Below are 6159 nucleotides of genomic sequence, written 5' to 3'. Positions count from 1 at the left end.
TACTATCAAGATTTCCTCAGATTCTGCGAATCTTAGAGTTGACCACGGCCCCGTGTCCGCTGGGCACGCCCCCGTGGTGGGTGATAGAAGCTTCTACAACTTTGTCTTTTCTGCAGACACTTGGGCACGCCCCCATGCTCGCTGAGGACGGGGCGTGTTCAGCCTTCTGTTCTCTTGTTTTTGCTTAGGAAAATGTTGTCGGGGGGTTGGGCATGCCACGTTTATCCCTATTCTTGTATTTATGTTAGATTTAGCTTCCTTTTTGCTTCTTTTGTTCATTTGAGCTCGATGCAATGTGCGTAATTACGAGTGTGCATAAATATAAACATATGATGTTTAATTATATATCTATATAGGCTAGGGATCCTGTACATTAATCCAGAAGTGTGAGAAGTGTATTATAACACTATATATAACACTATATAACACCATATAAACACCGTATAACAATATGTAACACTATATAACACCATATAACACTATGTAACACTATATGACACTATATAACAATATATAACACTATACATCTATCATAGACATGCTATCAGACAAACTATTGTGTTATATTTGTTACAGAGTGTTACATAGTGTTATATGGTGTTACATATTGTTATACGGTGTTTATATGGTGTTATATAATGTTATATATAGTGTTATAATACACTTCTCACACTTCTGGATTAATGTACAGGATCCTCAATCTATATATATATATATATATATATATGATGTGCGTGTAGTGTAATATATTTTTGGTATATATTTTAAGTCCTTTTTACACTTTTTAGCCAAGTTTTAAATTTATAAAACACGATATTTACTAACACTAAACACACATATGGGCAAGTGCACCCATCGTGGACGTAGTATAGTGTTGGTAAGATACCGAGGTCGTCCAAGGACACAAGAGCTTTTAGTACCGGTTTATCCTCAACGTCTAATCAAATCAAAATGTTAGAAAAAATATTTTTAAACTAAGAAAATAAAACTAACTAAATGCTGAAAAATAAAATAAAAATAAAAACAGATAGACAAGATGAATCACTTGGATCCGACTCGTATATTAGTATAACCTTTGATTATTTTCACACTTTTGCACTTGTTTACAAGATTATCTTAGTTATTGTAGTAGGGCCCCTCTTTTGAAGGCGACCTTACCCTCAACCCAGTAGTTTGAGTCAGCAAGGATACAATCCTAAAGGGTCGGATTATTGAAAGATAATGAATTAAGTTATTAATGCAAATTATGGTAGGCCCCTCTTTTGGAGGTGACATTATCCTCGACTAAGTAGTCTGAGTCAACAGGGATACAGTCCTAAATAGTCGGGTTATAGTATTAATAGTAGTTAACTTATGAGGGGGTCAAAGAGTTTGGATCCCCGCCATCCAATACCTTTGGGTATTGAAGGAGATCCTACTAAATTTGACCCAGGTCCCTTGCAGGACCTCTAAACGCTGAACAAGGGCAAGACCCTTACCAAACCGTTCCCTTAACCCCCGACCAGGTAGCCAACATACCTCCATATAGACCGTGGAGATATGAATGGTGGGAAATCTTTTATTTTATATAGACAATAAAATAATGCCAAGACACCACAGACAAACGATAAGGAAAAGTCACCTTCAACATAAGCAATTAGTTATTAAAGTCATTAATACAAAACCAAATAAAAAGTGCAAAAGATTAAAAACAAAAAGTATTATACTAAACACTTGTCTTCACCAAGTGATATAAGAGACTTAGGCAAACATGGCCTTGATTGTCAAGAACTCTTACGATCAATCTTGGATCCCGAGACAACTCACACACTCTATGATGGACAGTGGATGATGGTGTTGTGATGGTGGTGGGTGGTGGATGAAGTGTGAGAGAGGTGGTGCCAAGGGACGAGTTGCAATGAAGCCAAGCACTCCTATTTATAGGCTGAACAGAGGCCTGGGCACGGCCTCGTGTCCGCTGGGCACGGCCCCGTGCCTGTCTGACACTATCTCTCCTCATTAATTGTAATTCACAATTACAATTAATGCGCCTGCAGTACTTTGGGCACGCCCCCGTGTTCACTGGGCACGCCCCCGTGGTGAGCAATAGAAGCTTCTATAGGTTTGTCTTTTCTGCTGCTTCTTGGGCACGGCCCCGTGCTCGTTGAGCACGGGGCGTGTTCAGTCTTCTGGCTTCTCTGTTTTGCTTGGGAGGATGCTGTCGAGGGGTCGGGCAATCCACTTTTGTTCCTTTTCTTGTATTTATGTTAGATTTAGCTGCCTTTTTGCTTCTTTTGTTAATTAGAGCTCCTTTAATCCTGAAAATACAAAAGGAAGACAAAAACACACTTTTTCCAACATTAGTACTTAAAAAGGGTTAGTCTTATGCCTTATTTGATGTAATTTATATGTTGCATTTTACACACATCAAATACCCCCACACTTGAATTTTTGCTTGTCCTCAAGCAAAACTCTTTAATGTGGCTTACACTCCCAAATAGAATGGGTAGAAGAGAAGGTTTTGGGTTTGTCATAGAGTGTCGGGATTTTCCAAGATGGTTTAGGTTTTATTTTTACTTATTTACAATCCTATTCGTCATGGTTTATTAAGAACTTTTCATAATGTAAATTACTTATTAAGGCATAACATGCCTTTCTAAAATTCCATTTATATTCAAGTTCACATACCTCACGGGAGAAATCACTCACACTCGGCCGAAGGTGTATTTTTAGTGAATCACTCGAGAGCGGCATGGAACTTATTCCTACCATAAGCTTGCCAAACAATCAATCCTCCTCCTCTTTAACTCTATACCTTTGTAAATATCAAGAGGACTTTTTGGGTGAAGGGTTAGGCTTGGGTTAAAGGTGGGTAGTTGGGTTAGTGGTTAGTAGAAAAGGGCGAAAGTCGTAAAAAGCGTCGGTTTTCGTAAAACATTTTGTTTTTGTGACTTTTTATTTTAAATGAAGTATTTAGCCAAACAAGCTTTTGTTTGAGGAGCTTTGTTTGCTTATTTCTAACTTCATTGTAATATATATATATATATTAGTCACATGAAAACCGAGCTTGTTACTTAAAATAAAAGGTAAAAATAAAAAGGGTTTTTTGGTGGGTAAAAAGGGTTTTGGGTTAAGAAATGAAAAGGTTTAGGCTCAAAGGGGTTAACTAGGGGGAATTTTTTGGGTAGGTGAAAAGAAAAATAAAAATAATGGTGTTGAAAGAAAAAGGGTTAGTCCTAATGCCTCCATCATTTACTTACTTGGGTTTAAGTTGGTAAGGACCGGGAATGAATTGGTGTGGCAAGTTCTAGAGTCGTAAGAACCAAGTGGCTATTCACACAAGAAACGAAAAATGAGCATTTAGCGTAAAGATGTATATTTGTATGCTCAATAAAGGCTCAAAAACTCACTTTTGTGGGAATAGGTTTTTTTATGTGATCGAGTATATATAATCGAATTTTAACTAAGCTTGTCATGCCGTTTAATAATTTTCTTATGTTGGTTCTTTTTATCACGACGCTATCGGTTGTAAGCTTATAAAAATATAACCTTGTTAGTCTTAGAATTCCCAACTTAAACTTAGACAAGATAAAATAAAAAAATTTTGAAAAAATTTGGGGTGATTAGCGGTTCCAATAGAGTTTTGTGTAAGGCTTGTTATTAGGACTTGCAAAATTCAAGGTTTTAGCATCCCCCCACACTTAAATTACGCATTGTCCTCAATGTGTCTCAAAAATAAATTTTTAGGTTGATTGAATGTGTAACATTGTGTTTAAAAGCAAAAATTTATGTTACTGGCAGTCTGGACACGGCCCCGTGGGGACCTGACACGGCCCCGTGTTCAGGTGCCAGTAACAATAATTAAAGAAAAGAAACAAAAGCCTGGACACGGGGGCGTGTTCGGTGAACACGGCCCGTGTCCAGTTACCTGAACTGGGCATTTGCCTGCAGGGTGTTCAGCACGGGGCCGTGTTGGCTGGGCACGACCCGTGCTGAACTTACTGTAATGGAGAAATTGTTGTCGGGTGGCCTTGTTTTTGTGCATGGGTTTATGTTTCTCGTCTCCCTTGTTATCCTTGACCACCATGAGTGTGTTTTATTCCTGCAAATTAAAACTAAAAGATTAAACTTAAACTAAGGATAGTTCCGCGGATTGCCTCCGTGGTGCGCCACGTTTATAAGGGCCCTTGGCTAGACCCAAGGCAAGGTTATATGTTTTCTGAGCGGGATGTTTTGCATCCCATGTTGTACCGTCGGAGAGCATCATCCAAACTTGAATCAATAACCTTCATGTAATTGACCGGGTCATCGTCCTCTATTCTCTTCTCAACCCCGAACTTTACTTCATCATCCCCGTATTTCAAAGTAAGTGTTCCGTCATTCATATCTACCACTGCTTGTTCGGTGGCGAGAAATGGTCTCCCTAATATAAGGGGGACTTCGGTGTCTTCTTCCATATCAAGTATGACAAAGTCGGCCGGGTAGAAGAAATTGTCGACCTTGACTAGGATATTTTCAATGATTCCTTGCGGGAATTTGACGGATCGATCAGCAAGTTGTATACTCATTTTTGTAGGACTCGTTTTTCCTAGGCCGAGTCTTTTGAACATTGATGAGGGCATGAGGTTAATGCTAGCTCCAAGGTCGGCTAGTGCATTACGAACGGGGGAGTCACCGATTGAGCAAGGAATTGTGAAGCTTCCGGGATCGATTTTCTTTTGGGGGAGTTTGTTGAGTACGAGGGCAGAGCATTCTTCGCCTAGGTTAACTAATTGCAATGTTTCAATTTTCCTTTTATGAGTGAGGAAGTCCCTCATGAACTTAGAGTATTTAGGCATTTGGGTTAGGACATTAATGAAATGAATATTGACATGCAATTGTTTTAGTAGACATTCGAATTTTGCGAATTGCTCATCGGTCTTTTGTCGGATTAACCTACCGGGGTACGGAACTCGAGGAGTCTTGGTAGGCTCTGATGAGGGAGGGGAACCTTTCTCTTGTAAGGGCGGTGTTACGGTCTCCTCGGTAGGCGGCGGGCTTTCCGTAGGACCCACGGTGCGGTTCCGTAGTGTTATGAGATGAACTTGCGCCTTTGGGTTTGTTTCGGTATTGCTTGGTAACGCGCCTTGTGGTCTCTCGGAGAAATTTTGTGCTAGTTGACTTGTTTTTTTTTCGATGTTTTGAATACTAGCTTGTTGATTTCTAAAATTTGATTCTAATTGTAGAAATCTATCCGAGTTTTTCTTTTCAGTGTCGGAGATGAGGCGAGATATAGTATCTTCAAGCCTTTCTCGTCCACTCTGTTGTTGAGGGAAATTTTGTGACTCATTTCTTGGTTGTTGAAAGTTTGTTCATTAGTTTACGTTTTGTTGGTTACTACCATTGCCGGGTTCTCTCCAACCAAGGTTAGGGTGATTTCGCCATCCTTGGTTGTAGGTGCCCGTTGGAGGACCCGACGGCCTAAGTCTATTATCAATGTAGTTTACCGATTCTTGTTGATCGTTTGTTTCTTTCATACAACTCCAATTTTCATGTGGCCCACCACACCCTTCACAAGCCATAACCGAGACCGTTTTTGTCATTTCCAATTTTTTTATTTTTGAAGAAAGGGCCTCGATTTGGGCTTGTAAAGAAGTGCTTTCACCAACCTTATGGGCGCCCGGGGCAATGGATTTATTGCCTCGGGGAGTGTGCCACTGAAAATTGGTTTGAGCAATCTCCCCAATTTGATTATATATTTCATGCGGGCGACGATTACCTAAAAGTCCCCCGGAGCTAGAGTCTAGTGTTTGCCTTGTGTGTGGCAACAACCCATTATAGAAAGTGGACACTTGTTGCCATATCGCAAGGCCGTGATGTGGACACTTTCGCAATAGCTCCTTGAACCTTTCCCAAGTTTCATACAAGGATTCCCCGTCCTCTTGTGAATATGTATTAATTTCAGTCATTAATTTAGCCGTTTTAGCGGGAGGGAAATACTTATATAGAAATTTTTGGGCTAGTTCATCCCAGGTGTTTACCGATCCTCCTGAGAGGGCGTTAAGCCAAGCTTTTACTCGGTCTTTTAGTGAAAAAGGAAATATTCGGAGGCGGATGACGTCATTTGATGCTCTATTGATCCGAAAGGTATCACATATTTCTAAGAAATTAGTAATATGTAGATGGGGATCCTCGTCCGCA

General features: G+C 39.9%; 1 non-coding gene across 1 annotated transcript; it reads left to right on the top strand.

The window, feature by feature from the left end:
- Positions 1–5826: 5826 nt before the first annotated feature.
- On the top strand, positions 5827–5933 carry LOC118489506. The gene has a single exon (XR_004887526.1). It is a non-coding gene; the product is annotated as a small nucleolar RNA R71 (small nucleolar RNA).
- Positions 5934–6159: the final 226 nt, after the last annotated feature.

Source organism: Helianthus annuus, chromosome 17 (assembly GCF_002127325.2).
Source record: "Helianthus annuus cultivar XRQ/B chromosome 17, HanXRQr2.0-SUNRISE, whole genome shotgun sequence".
Classification (NCBI taxonomy): domain Eukaryota; kingdom Viridiplantae; phylum Streptophyta; class Magnoliopsida; order Asterales; family Asteraceae; genus Helianthus; species Helianthus annuus.
The sequence above is the reverse complement of the archived record's forward strand: the minus strand, read 5'-3'. Positions and strand labels throughout refer to the sequence as shown.